Here is a 17,853-nt window from a genome sequence, read left to right on the forward strand (position 1 = left end):
ATTTTCAGATATTGGGCCACTTGAAATTCCGTAATTTTTTTTTTCAAATTTTTTTAAATTTCGTAATTTCAAATTTTTCGGGTGACACCGTCACAATTTCGGTCTTCGAGGCCGGCCGATATAGTGGGGCGGCTTAGCCCAAATATTCAAAAGAATTGTGCATTTTGTGATACAAGCACCAAATTTGGCACAAATGTACATTAATATGTTGCGAACATTGTGTGGTCAGCAATGAAGACGAGAGTCTGAATTACATGTATGCAAAAGACCTTGTGAACCAGTGAAGCAAATACATACACGGGTAAGCATGAATTAAATCTAGGGCATGATATAATTTCCATGATGTTTACCTCTACACTCAATGGTGGAAGGAGGTAATGTTTTGATCCCAGCTTGTCTGTATGTCTGTTTGTCTGTTAGTCCACAAAATTCCAGACAAAGCTTGTAGTAGTGGTAGTTGTAGTGGTAGTGGTGATAACAGAAATTGTTATATAGAACTGAACTTATATTATTATTATATGCAGAAAATAACTTCATTTCTATATGCCCTGCAGTGGACAGGTTAATTGGTTTATGCACTGAAGGGGTCACCCTGGTGTGCACTGCTGTGTTCTGCCTCACTGAGTTGTTCAGGTATGATGTACTCAGCACAAGCTTCCGGTCGGCCCGGAGGTGGGGGTGCGGGGCCTGTCACGGAACGTCAAAACAAACGGCCTGCCGGGGCCGCCCAAAAGTCGGGCGTGAGGGGCGCGTCCACTAATGGAACGCCTCTCGCTTCCCAGATCGAGGGCCACGTGGTCAGGAGAACCTCGTCCCTTCCGGTCACACTTTGCCTATCGGCCGGCCTCGAAGACCGAAATTGTGACGGTGTCACCCGAAAATTTTGAAATTACGAAATTTGAAAAAATTTGAAAAAAAAAATTACGGAATTTCAAGTGGCCCAATATCTGAAAATGTTCGCAACATATTAATGTACATTTGTGCCAAATTTGGTGCTTGTATCACAAAATGCACAATTCTTTTGAATATTTGGGCTAAGCCACCCCACTATATGTGAACAACAAAATACAAACGTCGATGTTGCCGAAGAGCGCCCTCTAGTGGGGAAATACCTAAATTAAAATAAAAAGGGCAGTTTGTGATACAACAACCAATCCTCCATGTCGGCACGAATCCCACAACAATATACAGCACAAAAATTCACCATTTTAACAAATGTAAATACAGTGATGGACAATGAATACAATGTAAATACAATGATCTTTGTTTGCCTGTACTCCAAGATGGCGGATCGCAAATGTGGTGACGTCACAGGCACACTCTCGACTAAAGGGGGAGTCCTTAAACGTTATCAAAACAACAGCTCATTTTGTTATTTAAACACAAGTCGTTCATTGTTGGGATTCTCGCTTACCTGCCCAGCGAGGATCAGGGCATCCCTATCTTTTTAGAAGACGTGTTCGAATTCTGAACAGGCTGGAGGTTGAGCCGGCAGAGGCCTACGATGGGGGCTGCGCTAATGACCGAAATAATAATCACATTGTAGCGGTTACCGCTGGATGCACACAATCGCCTTGCACCGGCCAGAACACGGCCAGACGCGCCTCCCCCGGGCATGCCCGGACTCACTGTTCCCGGGCACGCCCGAACCTCCTGGGCATGCCCGCTATCGCCTTTCCAGGGCTCGCCCAGAGCGTCCGGGCATGCCCGCTCTCGCCTTTCCAGTGCTTGTCCAGAGCGCCCGGGCACGCCCAGCCTCGACTTGCCAGGCTGAAGCCAAACACGCCCGGGCAGGTCCAGACTCGCCTTTCCAAGGCTCGCCCTTGACACCCGGGCATGCCCGGTATAGCTTTTGCCGGGCAAACTTCCCGACATAAATGTGTATATATATTGCTGCCCGATAAACGGGCTTTTGTCAGAATACCTGAGCTGTTTTGTTTTAATAAAGCAACTCGGACGAATTCCGTCTTTGGTCGCGTCACTTCTTTCGACTCGCGTTGGAGCGCAGCTCCCTCACTGGTGACCTACCGACATGGACACGGCAGTGACTCTTAAACTGCCTACCTTCTGGGAGGTTCACGCGGCTGTTTGGTTCGCCCAGGCGGACTCCCAGTTCGCCCTGCGAGGCATCACCGCGGACGACACCCGCTTCCACCAAGTCGTGGCAGCGCTCGGTTCCGCCACCGCGGCCCGCGCCCTGAGCCTCCTCGAGCACCCGCCCGCTGCCGACAAGTATGACGCGCTGAAGACGCTCCTCCTCGACGCTTTCGCCCTCTCACCGGCGGCACGCGCACGGCGCCTGCTCGACCTGCCCGAGCTCGGCGACACGCGCCCGTCCGAGCGCATGGACTATATGCTCTCGCTGCTCGGTGAGCACTCTCCGGATTTTCTGTTCCACGAGTTGTTCCTTCGCCAGCTGCCTCACCCGGTATGCCTCGCCCTGGCTGGCACGTCGATCACCGATCCCCGCGCCCTCGCCAGGGAAGCCGATAAGATCTCCTCGGCGGGCCAACACATCGGCGCGGCTACCTGGAGCCTGCCGCCGTCCGAGGCGACGCCCACGACGCCCGAGCGCCCTGCGCGGTTGGAGGCCGAACTGCCTGTGAAACTGGCGGCTGCCACGCCGCACCGACCGCTTCCGACACGACGGCCGAGGCCTCCACCTGACCAGGCATGGTGTTATTACCACGCCAGGTTTGGACACAAGGCTCGGACGTGCCGACCCCCGTGCACTTTCGGCAAGTCGGGAAACGGCCGGGCCGGCGTTCATTCCCAGCCATGAGCGCCGGCCACTCGGGCAACTTGCTTTTTATTCGGGACAAAGCGTCCGGGCGGCGTTTCCTTTGTGACACCGGCGCCCAACTGAGCGTCATACCCGCCTCCGAGCAGGACAGGCGGGACGCCGTTTGCGGCCCCTCTTTGGTCGCTGCTAATGGCTCGGCCATACGCACTTTCGGCCCGCGCAACGTCACCCTCTGCTTCGGCAGCCAGCGCTTTCAGTGGACCTTTGTGACCGCCTGTGTCCCTATGGCTTTGCTGGGCGCCGACTTCCTCTGCGCGCACGGGCTGCTGGTCGACGTCAAACGTCGTCGCCTTGTCAACGCCGAGACCTTCAGCTCCCTGGCGTGCACGATGAGCAGCTCCACGCCGACCGAACTGGCGTGCGCCCTCCCGACGGCAAACGAGTTCGCTCGCCTGCTCGCGGAATTCCCGGCCCTCACACGGCCGACGTTTTCGGCCGTCGCAGTGCGGCATGGGATCAAGCACCACATACCCACTATGGGCCCGCCTGTCTACGCCAGGGCCCGCCGCCTCGACCCGGCCAAGCTCGCCGTGGCAAAGGCCGAGTTCGACGCGTTGGAGCACCTCGGCATTGTGCGGCGCTCCAATAGCGCGTGGGCCTCACCACTGCACATCGTGCCAAAGCCGGGGGGCGGATGGCGCCCGTGTGGCAACTACCACCGCCTCAACGACACTACCACCCCCGACAGGTACCCGATCCCGCACATCCAGGACTTTTCCGCCCGTTTGGCGGGACGGGTCATATTTTCCAAAATTGACCTGATACGGGGATACCACCAGGTACCTGTCCGGGCGGCCGACCTCCCGAAGACGGCCGTCATCACGCCGTTCGGCCTGTTCGAATTCTAGAGGATGCCGTTTGGCCTCAAGAACGCGGCCCAGGCGTTCCAGCGCTTAATGGACGGCGTGCTGCGCGACCTGCCATTTCTTTTCGTCTATCTGGACGACATCCTTGTCGCCAGCACGTCCCACGCCGAGCACCTCCTCCACCTCCGAACACTGTTCAGTCGCCTCAGCGAGCACGGCTTAATTGTCAATCCGGCCAAATGCCACTTCGGCACGACGACCGTTGACTTTTTGGGCCACCGCATCACCAAGACCGGGGCCGTGCCGCTGCCGACCAAGGTCGAGGCCATCACCACGTTCCCGCGTCCCCGTTCCATCAAGGCCCTACAAGAGTTCCTCGGCATGGTGAATTTTTATCACCGATTCGTGCCCCGCGCTGCTCAGCTCATGCGGCCCCTTTACGAGGCCCTCCGGGGCAAGCCGGCCAAGCATGACATCGTTTGGTCCGCGGCCATGGACGCGGCCTTCGCGAGCGCAAAACGGGCCCTCGCCGACGCAACGCTGCTGGCTCACCCGGTGCTCAACGCGCCCATCGCCCTCACTACGGACGCATCCAACTACGCGGTGGGTGCCGTCCATGAACAATGGGTGGATGGGTTTTGGCAGCCACTCGCTTTTTTCAGCCGGCAGCTCCGGCCGAACGAGTTAAAATACAGCACGTTCGACCGCGAGCTGCTCGGTCTATTCCTGGCCGTTCGCCATTTCTGACACCTCCTGGAGGGCCGCCCGTTCACGGCTTTCGTCGACCACAAGCCGTTGGTCTACGCAATGGCCAAAGTCACGGAGCCGTGGTCGGCCCGCCAGCAGCGCCACCTCTCCGCCGTGTCGGAATTCACCACGGACATCCGGCACGTCGCCGGCAAAGACAACGCTGTGGCCGACTGTCTTTCTCGGGCCAGCGTGAACGCGGTCCACCTCGGCGTGGACTTCGCGCTCATGGCGGCCGACCAGACCACCGACACCTCGGTGCAGGCCCTCCGGGCGGCGGACACGGGCCTCCGCCTGGCCGACATCCCCTTCGCGGGCACCGTCCTGCTCTGCGACGTCTCCCAGGGCCAGCCTCGCCCCATCGTGCCCGTTTCCTGGCAGCGCCGCATCTTCGCCTCCATCCACGGCCTTTCTCACCCGGGCCGAAAGCTTCTCAGAAGCTGGTGTCGGCGCGTTTCGTCTGGCACGGCCTTCGACGGAACGTCCGCGACTGGGCCAACGCCTGCACGGCCTGCCAGCGGGCCAAGGTCCACCGCCACACCCAGGCCCCGCTGGCACCTTTCACCGTGCCTGCACGGCGTTTCGACCACGTCCACGTGGACCTGGTGGGTCCCCTGCCCCCATCGCGGGGGTTCACCCACCTGCTCACCATGGTGGACAGGACCACCAGGTGGCCGGAGGCCGTGCCCCTCACCTCCACCACCACCACCGACGTGGCGCAGGCGTTCATCGCCACCTGGGTCGCGCGCTTCGGCGCACCGGCGGACATCTCGTCCGACCGCGGCCCACAGTTCACGTCCGAACATTGGGGTGCGGTCGCCCACTCGTTGGGGGTCACGCTGCACCGCACCACGGCCTACCACCCCCAAGCCAACGGGTTGTGCGCGCGGTTTTACCGCTCCATGAAGGCCGCACTCATGGCCGGCCTTCAGGACGACGGTTGGACCGACCGGCTGCCGTGGGTCCTTTTGGGGCTCCGCACGGCCCCCAAGGAGGACCTCGTCTACGGCCAGCCGCCGAGCTCGTCTACGGCCAGCCGCTCCGCGTCCCGGGCGAGTTCGTGCCCGACGCTACCAGTCCCTGGTCCGCCGCACACCAGCGCTCGGACCTCCAGGAGGCCGCCCGCCGATTTGCCCCCGTGCCAACGTCCCGCCACGGTGGCCCCCAGTCCTACGTCCTCCCGGCGCTTCGCACAGCGGAGTACGTCTTTGTGCGTCATGACGCGCACCGGTGGCCACTCCGGCCGCCGTACGACGGCCCCTTCCGGGTCCTGCGACGGGGCGACAAGTCCTTTGTCGTCGACGTTGGCGGCCGGTCGGACCGGATCTCTGTGGACTGCCTCAAACCGGCGCACATGGACGTTGACCGACCACCACGGTTGGCCCTTCCTCCGCGGCGAGGCCGCCCCCCGTCCACAGTTCCCCCCGCTCGACCACCCACCACCACGTCGGACCCCTCCCCACGACCCTCCAGGGGTCGCTTCGGCCGGGTCATCCGGACCCCCCTTAAATTGACCCTGCCGGTGCAGGTCGATTCTGGAGGGGCGTGTGTAGCAGTTACCGCTGGATGCACACAATCGCCTTGCACCGGCCAGAACACGGCCAGACGCGCCTCTCCCGGGCATGCCCGGACTCACTGTTCCCGGGCACGCCCGAACCTCCCGGGCACGCCCGGTCTCGTCTTTCCCGGGCTCGCCCAGAGCGTCCGGGCATGCCCGCTATCGCCTTTCCAGGGCTCGCCCAGAGCGTCCGGGCATGCCCGCTATCGCCTTTCCAGGGCTCGCCCAGAGCGTCCGGGCATGCCCGCTCTCGCCTTTCCAGTGCTCGTCCAGAGCGCCCAGGCACGCCCAGCCTCGACTTGCCAGGCCGCAGCCAAACACGCCCGGGCAGGTCCAGACTCGCCTTTCCAAGGCTCGCCCTTGATACCCGGGCATGCCCGGTATAGCTTTTGCCGGGCAAACTTACCGACATAAATGTGTATATATATTGCTGCCCGATAAACGGGCTTTTGTCAGAATACCTGGGCTGTTTTGTTTTAATAAAGCAACTCGGACGAATTCCGTCTTTGGTCGCGTCACTTCTTTCGACTCACGTTGGAGCGCAGCTCCCTCAACATGTATATTTTCTTGTTTATCATTGCCAAAGTTATCGAGTATTATTTTAACGTCTTACAAGTCACAACACTCAAAACTAGAACGGCACTCGGTAGAGAACATACCTCCACCTGGTGAACAGTTTACGTTTTGTATCCCACTGATAGGCCGGATCTGGATTCGGACCTGAACCAAAATCGAATCGGCTTGTTCTTGTCACCAAACCAACTTGACCACCAAGTTTATTCATAACTCCTCGATAACATTTTTAAATATCATGTTATATATCACTTTTCACCCGATCTCTCAATGGTGAAGAATCACTTAAAAATTAAATAATTCTCACATTCAATTCCATCTTCAGATCTTCACCAAAATTGAATCGATTAGTCCTTGTCAGACACCCAACCTGTTCACCAAGTTTCGTCCAAATCCGTCCATAACTTTTTGAGATATCCTGCTATGTATTGTTTTTGGCCCCATCTCCCAATGGTGAAAAATCAAATGAAAAATTATAATAACCGGATCAGGATTCGGATCTTCACCAAAATCAAATCGATTAGTCCTTGTCACACGTGCTACATCTCCGCTAAATTTCGTCTAAAACCGTCCACAACTTTTTGAGATATTTTGTTCACAAACGGACAGACAAACATGGACACAGACAAACATACAGACAGGGCAGGGATGAAAACAGAACGTCCATCCACCTTCGCTGGCGGAGGTAATTATTTTTCTGAAAATCACAAACCGTGATTTTATCGATTAGAGTCGGGAGTCGCACACATAAGCCCCTAAAGAGCAGCAAGTTGCAGACCCCCTCCCAGCTGTGTACCCTGGGTTCGAATCCCGACCCAGCTATAAACCGCTATCCTGGTGTATCACAGGCAGGGTCGTTCATCAATTATTGTGTGTCCCATGTGCCATCATTAGTTGGTGGACGTTATATATCCCACGGTGGACTATAACATCGTGTAACGTGTATAATCACGTCTGTAAGATATCCAATTTAAACATGTCGCATTTCTCTGACCAATCAATAACAAGTAATGTTGATTGGTAATTACAAGTTCGAATTGGGTTTCATTGATCACAAATTTGAAAGACAAAACACTTTACTTGTGATAATAATGGAGGCTGCGCAGAAAAGCATTGGAGTCGGGAAGACGTTAAAAAAAAGTGATGGAAAAAAGGGGAAATTCGGACGTTAAATGTTTTTGAAGATAATTTGAATCTCTCGTGATGAAGCTGAGTCTGTGTGTCTATTGTTTCGCCACCGCAGACAGGTCGGTAGTCTCTCTGTCTTCTTCCGCCTCCTTTCTAATCCTACACCACCTTGCTCTTTCCGTGCAGGTATCTGCAGGGCACATCTGGTCCACCGACAACCCTCCTCTGGTACAACTACCAAAATCCAGAATGACTGGCCACCTCCACTCAATTATTATTCTTCCCCCCAGGTCTTCAAGACAGATAATCAGGCACCACCATCTCAGATCATCTCCAATCCAAAACCATGATCTTTTCTACCTCCGTTGAACAATGCCCCCACCTCCAAATTTCCAGTTTTTTCCTTCGTGATAGTTTGCTCCATCTTCCCCGACCTCTCATTCTTACCCCCATCTCCTGTTTGTCTGTTTCCGTCTATTTCGTCCCTTCGCCCTATTGTTGCCTTTTCCTCCTCTCTTTCTGATGTTCCTTTTATAATACTACTGTATATCCGAATCGATTCTGCGTTCTCCCTCTGACTTTGAATCCAAAAAGGGAAAAAATTGATCAATCACTTGGTGGTGTTCTGGTCCCTGTGCTTTTTCTGGTCTTCATCAACGATCTCTCCGACTCTCTGGAAAATCCTCTCCATCTCTTTGCTGATGACTCCACTCTCTGCCGCTCCATTACTCATCCCTCAGATCGGCAGTCTGCAGCCTCCTCACTCTCTGCAGACCTGGACAACATCACAAAATGGTCAAACAAGTGGAACATGTCTTTTAATCCTGACAAATCTCACACTCTTACTATGTCTCTCTGAAAAGACCGACTGGACAACCCTCCCATCTACTTTCTCAACAATGCTCTCCAAGAAGTTCTGTCACTCAAGCTTTTGGGTCTCACTATCTGCCATGATCTTTCTTGGGAAAACCACATTTCCAAGCTGGCCTCCAAAGCCAGTCGCCGACTGGGCATCCTCCGTCGTGCGAAGTCCTTCCTTGGCACACCTGAGCTCCTCACCACATACAAGGCTTTCATCCGCAGCTCAATGGAGTACTGCTCTCCCCGCTGGGCCGGTGCTCCTGCCTCACACCTAGCTCGGCTTCACGTTGTTGAAACCAAAGCTTTCAGAATCATTGGAATCTCCCACGACGAAGCTAACTCCGAGGGCCTTTCACTCTCTCACCGCAGGCAGGTTGGTGGTCTTTCTGTCTTCTACCGACTCCTCTCTGGCCTTGCTCCCCCAGCTCTCTCTGGGCTCTGTCCCCCAAATATTCCTACAGGTCGCACAAGATCTGCCAGCAACCCTCTTATAGTTAAACTGCCAAAATCAAGACTCTCTGCTCACCTTCACTCCTTCATTCCCCTTTTCTCCCGCGTCTGGAACAAACTCCCTTACTCTCTTCAATCCCACTCCTCCCTCCAGGTCTTCAAAACAGCTGTTCACCACCCTCTCTTATCTCCCCCCATCCAAAACATTGATCTTTTCTACTCCCGTTAATTCATCCCATATCCGCCTCTTTAAATCCCCAACTTCTTTCCTGAAATTCCCAGAAGTGTTCATTTGCTTTATACCGTGTACCGTGTATCCCTCCCTCCTCTCCCAGCCCTCCCCCTTCCACAGATCTACCGACGTCCTTGTTCTCTACTGTTGTTGTGTTTGTGTGCTTCCCTCTCTCCCCCTCTTTTCTCCCGCTCCCTTCATTGTATGTTTTATGTGTCTGTGCATGTTTTCATGTTCAATGTGTTATCTCTTACACGAGCCTCGATTCTGTATACCAAAAAATAAAAATCACTCACCTTTCATATTCTGGAAACAACCAATGTAAGTCCACCATAAGGGGCCTTCACTTGATTAACGGACTCATGAATGGTGAGAAAATAAGGGGTTAAATTAATTCGATTAATAAAAGGAAGGGGAAAGGATATGACGGAGAATGGATGATTGGGGAATGTTGTAACACAAGGGAAGTTTGGAGGTGGATTTATCGACAGGGGATAAAGGGCATGTTTATGGCAAACTGGAGGTGAACTCCCAAATTCCGTCATTTGACTTAGTACGTAATAAATAGATCTCTTACTGTGATGCCAGAACACAACCTTAATAATTACTGAGCACAAATGGAAATAATGGAGGCCGAGATAGTAAAACGTGATGTACAGTATTCCTGTTCTATAACTTCCACTTGGTCTCATGAGGACCCGTTGGTGAGCTTTCAAAGGCAAATTACAACATGTCTAAAAGCAGCTTGAGTTAACCTTAGGGCTCACCTCTCCACTGAGTACTCACGGAAGCCGAGGGCACGAGGGAGGAGAAACTGAGGTGTGGTGGGGAAGATAGAGAAAATGAAGGGAAGGAGGAGATGAAGGATGGAGATTGCGGAGAAGGGAAATGTGTGTAGAGTAGCCAGAAAATGTCAGGGATTTTGAGAGAAGAAAGGAGAAACTGGAGAGAATGGAAATAGAATGTACAAGTCACTTGGGGGAAAGGATCTGGGTCAACATTGTGACATTTTGTGCACACAATAATATACATAGTGCTTTCAGAAAGTATTCACACCCCTTGACTTTTTTCACATTTTGTTGTGTTACAGAATGAGTTTAAAATGGATTAAATTGAGATTTTTTTTGTTACTGATCTTCACATAATACCCCATAATGTCAACGTGGATGTTTTTGATAAATTTTTACGAAATAATTAAAAATTGAAATACAGAAATATCTAATTTACATAGGGTATTCAACCCCCTGAGTCAATATTTCATAGAAGCACTTTTTTTTTTTTTTTTTTGTACACAAGATCGAGGCTCGTGAAAGAGCTAACAATAATCACACAAAAAATCAAACAGACACATAAAACATATAATAAGGGGAATGTTAGACAAGATGGGGAGAGATGGGGAAGCACACAAACACAACATTTAAGAGCAGGGACATCGGGAGATCTGTGGGAGGGAGAGGGCTTGGGGGAAGGAGGCGTGGGAAGGGGTGGGGAGAAGTATAAAACACAAGGACACTGCAAGGCCTTCCAGGAAAGAAGTCGGTATTTAAAAAAGTGGATCTGGGGTGAATTAGCAGGGGTAGAAAAGATCAAGGTTTTGGATGGGGGAAGATAAGAGATGGTGGTGAACAGCTGTTTTAAAGACCTGGAGGGAGGAGTGGGATTGAAGGGAGTGAGGGAGTTTGTTCCAGAGGAGGAAGAAAAGAGGAATGAAGGAATGAAGGTGAGCAGAGAGTCTTGATATTGGCAGTTTAACCATAAGAGTGTTGCTGGCAGATCTTATGCGACCTGTAGGTATATTTGGGGGACAGAGCACAGAGATAGCTGGGGGAGCAAGGCCGGAGAGGAGTCGGTAGAAGACAGAAAGACCACCAACCTGCCTGCGGTGAGTAAGTGAAAGGCCCTCGGAGTTAGCTTCATCGCGGGAGATTCCAATGATTCTGAAAGCTTTGGTTTCAATAGCGTGAAGCCGAGCTAGCTGTGAGGGAGGAGCACCGGTCCATAGAGGAGAACAGTATTCCAATGAGCTGCGGATGAAAACCTTGCATGTGGTGAGGAGCTCAGGTGTGCCAAGGAAGGACTTCGCACGACGGAGGATGCCCAGTCGGTGACTGGCTTTGGTGGCCAAATTGGAAATGTGGTTTTCCCAGGAAAGATCATGGCAGATAGTGAGACCCAAGAGCTTGAGAGACAGAACCTCTTGGAGAGGATTGTTGAGAAAGTGGATGGGAGGGTTGTCCAGTCGGTCTTTTTGGAGAGACATTGTAAGAGTGTGAGATTTGTCAGGATTGAAAGACATGTTCCACTTGTTTGACCAGTCTGTGATTTTGTCCAGGTCTGCAGAGAGTGAGGAGGCTGCAAACTGCCGATCTGAGGGATGAGGAATGCAGCGGCAGAGAGTGGAGTCATCAGCAAAGAGATAGAGAGGATTTTCAAGAGAGTCAGATAGATCATTGATGAAGACCAGAAATAGCACAGGGCCCAGAACACTGCCTTGGTGAACTCCAGTCTGAACAGGTAGGGGAGATGAGAGAAACCCATTCAAGGCCACACGTTGACTACGACTAGAGCGGAAGTCCGCAAGCCATGCATGGAGATTTCCACGGATACCATAGGAGGAGAGTTTGGTGAGCAGAGCAGGGTGCCAGAGCGTATCGAAGGCACGTGATATGCCAAGGGAGACAGCTCTGATTTCCTGTTTGGCATTGAGGACCTCCATCCATTGTTGAGACAGCAGAAGCAGCATGTCCAGAGTAGAGTGACCTGGTCTGAAACCAAATTGATGATCAGAGATCAAGCCATTGGAGAAGAGGAAAGATTTGATATCCGAAGCAATGATGGATTCCATGACTTTGCTGATAATTGGGAGAAGGATGATTGGTCTGTTGTTGCAAGGATCTGTTTTTGCACCTTTTTGTGTTAAGCGGTGATGTTGGCTAATTTCCAAGCTAATGGCACATGCCATTGAGCAAAAGAGAGGACGAGGAGAACAGAGAGAGGGAGTGAAAGAGCGGCAGAGCAGGATTTTAGGCCCCTTGGGCTGATGCCGTCTGGTCCAGTTGCAGAATCAGAGTCGAGAATTGACAGAAACTTCTCCACCTTGTCAGGAGAAAAGGACACAGAGTCTAGGAGCACCTGGGTACGACTGGGTATGGTGAGTACAGAGAGAGATGGGTTTGGGACACAAGATTTTGAGGCAAACACAGAGTTGAGGCATTGAGCTTTTCAGCTGTATAGCCATTTGAGGTAAGGGAGGGGTGGAGGGGAAACAAACACCAGAAACAGATTTGACCAGACGCCACCAGGATTTGGAAGAGGGAGACAGGTTTGAGAGTTCGTTCTTGAGAATGGAGATATATTGTTTCCTGGCTCTCCTGAGAGTGGACACACACTTGTTTCGGGATTTGTGAAAGTAAATGAGATTTCCTTCCATTGGATTTGCTTTCCAGGAGGCGAAGGCAAGTTGTTTCTGAGCAACTGCCTCACCACATGATTCCGTGTACATGGACGGGAGGAAGGGTATGACAACTGAAGACGAAATGGGATAAATCTGTGCATGAGAGAGAGCAATTTACTTTGGAAGAAATCCCAGGATGAGTTGATGTCAGAGGTGGTAGAGATGGGAGACCAGTCCAAATGATTGATGGCTGCTTGAAGACCGTGCCAGTTGGCCTGAGTGAAATGCCAGACTCGTCGACGCTGAGGAGGCTCTCTGAGAATTGTCAGAGAGATGTCTACTTTAACAAGCACATGATCAGATGAGCCGATTGGAGCAGAAGAAAAGCAGCAGACATTTGCAGGGAAGTTTGTCATAACAAGTCTAGAAGAGCAGATGCTCCGTTGACTGAGATCCGGATCAGGAAATTGACAGATTGTGTCAGTCCCAATGAGTCGCAGAAGTCCTTTGCTGAGGAGCCATGGCTGGTGAGAGAGGTTCCCCCCACCCAGCCAACTGGCATGGTGACATTTTAAATCACCATATATGAGGAAGAGAGAGTTGGGATGAGTAGATAGAAGTTGGTCCATATTATCAGACAGCGAGATGTAGATGGAGTCATCTGTTTGGTGGATGATACAACACACATCTGAACAAAAGGTGGGAGCGAAGGGGAAGCCGCAGCCAAAGGTATTCCTGGTGGTGAGGTGGAGAGAGGGCAGTGCAGGGAGAGTGAGGAAGAGAGTTTTTGATAAAGATAGCAACCCCACCTCCAGGACGAGGCTCAGGTCTATCATACTGGAGGAGGGAGTAACCTGGGAGAGATACCAAGGAATCAGAGACATCATGAAGGAGGAAAGTTTCTGTTGAGCAGATCAAGTCTGGTTTGTCTGAAGCAACCTGTATGGAGAGATCAGTCAAGTTTGTGTGAAGGCCCCGGTTGTTTGAGGTCCATACCGTTAATGAAGAGGAAGGGGGAGCATCGGATACAGAATGGGGGGGGGGGGGGCGGGTAGGGTAAGATGTGGAAGAGGAGGAGGAGGTAAGAATAGCTGTTGAAAGTGTGTCAGAGATTTCAGAATAGCTCGGAGAAAGGTCAGGATGGGGCGGACAAACGGTTTGATGGTGATTGGGTGAGGCACAGTGAGGTGTTCTTTGAAGGGGGGGGGGAGAGGGGGCAGAGCAAGGAAGAAGGTTGGGGGAGATGGAGGTGAGAGTTGGAAGGGAGAAGAAATGGGGAGGATGCTTTGAGGAGGAGGGGTGAGAGGGGGTAATTGGAGAAAAATGGAGGGTGGTGAGATTTGAAGGGGAGGAGTGAGGGGGGAGTTTGGGATGGGAGGGGTCAGGGGGGAGTTTAGGAGGGGAGGGGCGAGGGGGGAGTTTAGGAGGGGAGGGGTCAGGGGGGAGTTTAGGAGGGGAGGGGTGAGGGGGAGTTTAGGAGGGGAGGGTGAGGGGGGGTTTAGGAGGGGAGGGTGAGGGGGGAGTTTAGGAGAGGAGGTGAGAGGGTGGAGTTTAGGAGTTGAGGGGGGAGTTTTGGAGGGGAGGGGCTAGGGGGGAGTTTATGAGGGGAGGGGTGAGGTGGGAGTTTAGGAGGGAAGGTGCAAGCGGGGGGATTTGAAAGGGATGGGAGATGGGAGATGGGGGAGATTTGGAGGGGAGGAGTGAGGGGGGAGTTTTGGAGGGGAGGGGCAAGGGGGAGTCTAGGAGGGGAGGGGTGAGGAGGGAGTCCAGGAGGTAAGGGGCCAGGGGGGAGATTTGAAAGGGATGGATGATGGGGACGATTTGGAGGGGAGAGGTGAGTTTGGATTCTAGAAAGTGTTGTACGATTAATGGGAAACGAACATTTATTGCAAAATGAGTTTATTGTGACCTTCGAGTCAGAGATACATTTTAAAACGTTGGAGCAGGTGAGTTGAGGGAATGTAGGAAGGAGGAACTGTAAGAGATGGAATTTTTTTTTTAATGAAGTGATTTGGTGAGCAAGTCGAAAGCAACCTTTTAAAGAAGAATACGAAAAATGTGTTATAATATACGACAGAATACAGCATTTCAGGGGAAAGTTTGAACATTTTTACATTAAACAGTGAAAACTACCTGGGGAAATGTGGGTGAAACACGTGGTCGAAGAATGCACGAACGAATAAGAACAACGAATAAACGAATAAGAACAATGAATAAGCACAAAGAAGGAAAAATGTTTTTGTTTTTTTTTGAGTTAAGATTTTAAACAAGGAAGAGTGGGGTGAAAAGACTGGGAAAAACTGAGAGAACGAAAGTAAATGGACCACAATCGACCGCTGTGAGAAAAACAAAGCCTCAAGGTGGGAAACAAAGTACTAGGTCGCAAAAAACGCGGCACAAAATAAATGACGATTTTATACAGGTATGAACGATTTACACCGATAATCTTCCTAGGGACACACTGTAGGGACACACCCGTAAGATAAATACAGTTTTGACAAAAATACAAATGGGAATTACTTAACTTCGATAGCGTGGAGAATGTGGACAGCTTCTAAAAAACTAAACCTCGCCGGCAAGACAGGAAGCAGCAATTACAGCTTTGGAAGCGGCCTTTAGCAGCGATTACAGCTTCGAGTCTTCTTGGATATGTCTGAATCCGTTTTTCACATCTGTATTTGTGGAATTTCTCCCATTCTTCCTTACAGATTTGCACAAGCTCTGTCAAGTTGAATGGGGAGCGCCGGTGAACAGCAATCTTTAAGGTTTTCCACAAATTCTCAATGGGATTCAAGTCTTGGCTTTGGCTGGGCCACTCAAGGACTTTCACGTTCTTGTTCTGAAGCCATTCCAGTGTTGCTTTGGCTGTATGATTGGGGTCATTGTCCTGTTGGAACGTAAGTCTTCGCCACAGTCTTAGGTATTTTACATTCTGAAACAGGTTCTCCTCAAGGATTTGCCTCCATTCATTGTTCCCTCTATCCTTGCATGTATCCCAGTCCCTGCCACTGAAAAGTATCCCCATAGCATGATGCTGCCACCACCATGCTTTACAATAGGGTTGGTGTTATATGCTTGATGAGCTGTGCTTGGTTCTCGTTAGATGTAGCGCTTTGCATTCAGGACAAAGAGTTCAATTTTCATCTCATCAAACCAAATTTTTGCTCTTACACGAGCCTCGATCTTGTATACAAAAAATATATAATGTTTTGCCTCATGCTGTCAGAATCTTTCATGTGCCCTTTGGGTAAACTCCAGGCATGCTGTCATGTGCCTTTTTCTCAGGAGTTGCTTCCGTCTGGCCACTCTCCCATAAAGCCTTGATTTGTGAAGTGCTGCAGAGACTGTTGTCCTTCCGGCAGGTTCTCCCATCTCAGCGAAGGAACTCTGTAGTTCTGTCAGAGTGGTCATTGGGCTCTTGGTCACATCCATGACCAAGGGGCTTCTTGTCCGTTTGCTCAGTTTGGTCAGACGGCCAGCTCTAGGAAGAGTCTAGGTAGTTCCATATTCTTACAATTTCTTAATGATGGAGCTCACTGTGTTCTTGGGAACTTTCAACACTTTATACCCTTTCACAGATCTATGACTCCTCAAAATTCTATTTCGGAGTTCTACTGACAGTTCCTTGAACTTCATGGTAGATTTTCTGCTCTGACATTCACTGTCAACTGTGGGACCTCATATAGAAAAGTGTGTTTCCTTCTAAATAATGTCCAATCAATTGAATTGACCACAGATGGACTCCAATCAACTTGTACAGACATGTCAAGCATGATCAAAATAAATTGGATGCACTTGAGCTCAATTTGGAGTGTCATAGCAGAGGGGTTGAATACCTATTGACTCAAGATATTTCAGCTTTTCATTTTTAATTATTTTGTATACAATTTCTATAAAAAAAATCCACTTTAACATTCGGGGTATTATGTGTAGATCAGTGGCAAAAAAACTCAATTTTAATCCATTTTAAATTCAGGCTGTGAAAAAACAAAACAAAAAAACCCACCTTTAGAGGCCATTTTTCCCCGCAAAGCAGGGGTTGGCCTTGTTCGGGCACCGTGGTTGTTGTTGTTTTTGTTGGTCCCCTTTTTGAAGCAATGTTTTATGGCCAGATGCCCTTCCTGCCGCCAACCCTGTTTGTCGCCTTTTACGACAAACAGGAAATTACCAGTGAACTGGTACTCAATTGTGGGTGAAACACGTGGTCGAAGGGGTGAGGGAGATTTGGCTCGATCTCGCTCTATCTCACCGCTCTATCTCATCACTCTATCTCTATCTCATTCGCTCTATCTCACCCTCTCTCTGTTCTTTTCACCCTATCCTTTGCTCAAGGTCATCTGCCAGCATCCTGGAAATCAGCAAACATTACCGCTTTACACAAAAAAGGTGCAAAAACAGATCCTTGCAACTACAGACCAATCAGCCTGCTCCCAATTATCAGCAAAGTCATGGAATCCATCATTGCTTCGGATATGAAATCTTTCCTCTTCTCCAATGGCTTGATCTCTGATCATCAATTTGGTTTCAGACCAGGTCACTCTACTCTGGACATGCTGCTTCTGCTGTCTCAACAATGGATGGAGGTCCTCAATGCCAAACAGGAAATCAGAGCTGTCTCCCTTGACATATCACGTGCCTTCGATATGATCTGGCACCCAGCTCTGCTCACCAAACTCTCCTCCTATGGTATCCATGGAAATCTCCATGCATGGCTTGCGGACTTCCTCTCTGGTCGTAGTCAACGTGTGGCCCTGAATGGATTTCTCTCATCTCCCCTTCCCGTTCAGGCTGGAGTTCCCCAAGGCAGTGTGCTGGGCCCTGTGCTTTTTCTGGTCTTTATCAATGATCTCTCCGACTCTCTGGAAAATCCTCTGTATCTCTTTGCTGATGACTCCACTCTCTGCCACTCCATTCCTCTTCCCTCAGATCGGCAGTCTGCAGCCTCCTCACTCTCTGAAGACCTGGACAAAATCACAGACTGGTCAAACATGTGGAACATGTCTTTCAATCCTGACAAATCTCACACTCTTACTATGTCTCTCCGAAAAGATCGACTGGACAACCCTCCCATCTACTTTCTCAACAATCCTCTCCAAGAAGTTCTGTCGCTCAAGCTTTTGGGTCTCACCATCTGCCATGATCTTTCTTGGGAAAACCACATTTCCAAGCTGGCCTCCAAAGCCAGTCGCCGACTGGGCATCCTCCGTCGTGCGAAGTCCTTCCTAGGAACACCTGAGCTCCTCACCACATACAAGGCTTTCATCCGCAGCTCAATGGAATACTGTTCTCCCCTATGGGCTG

Source organism: Myxine glutinosa, chromosome 8 (assembly GCF_964187855.1).
Source record: "Myxine glutinosa chromosome 8, kmMyxGlut1.1, whole genome shotgun sequence".
NCBI lineage: Eukaryota > Metazoa > Chordata > Myxini > Myxiniformes > Myxinidae > Myxine > Myxine glutinosa.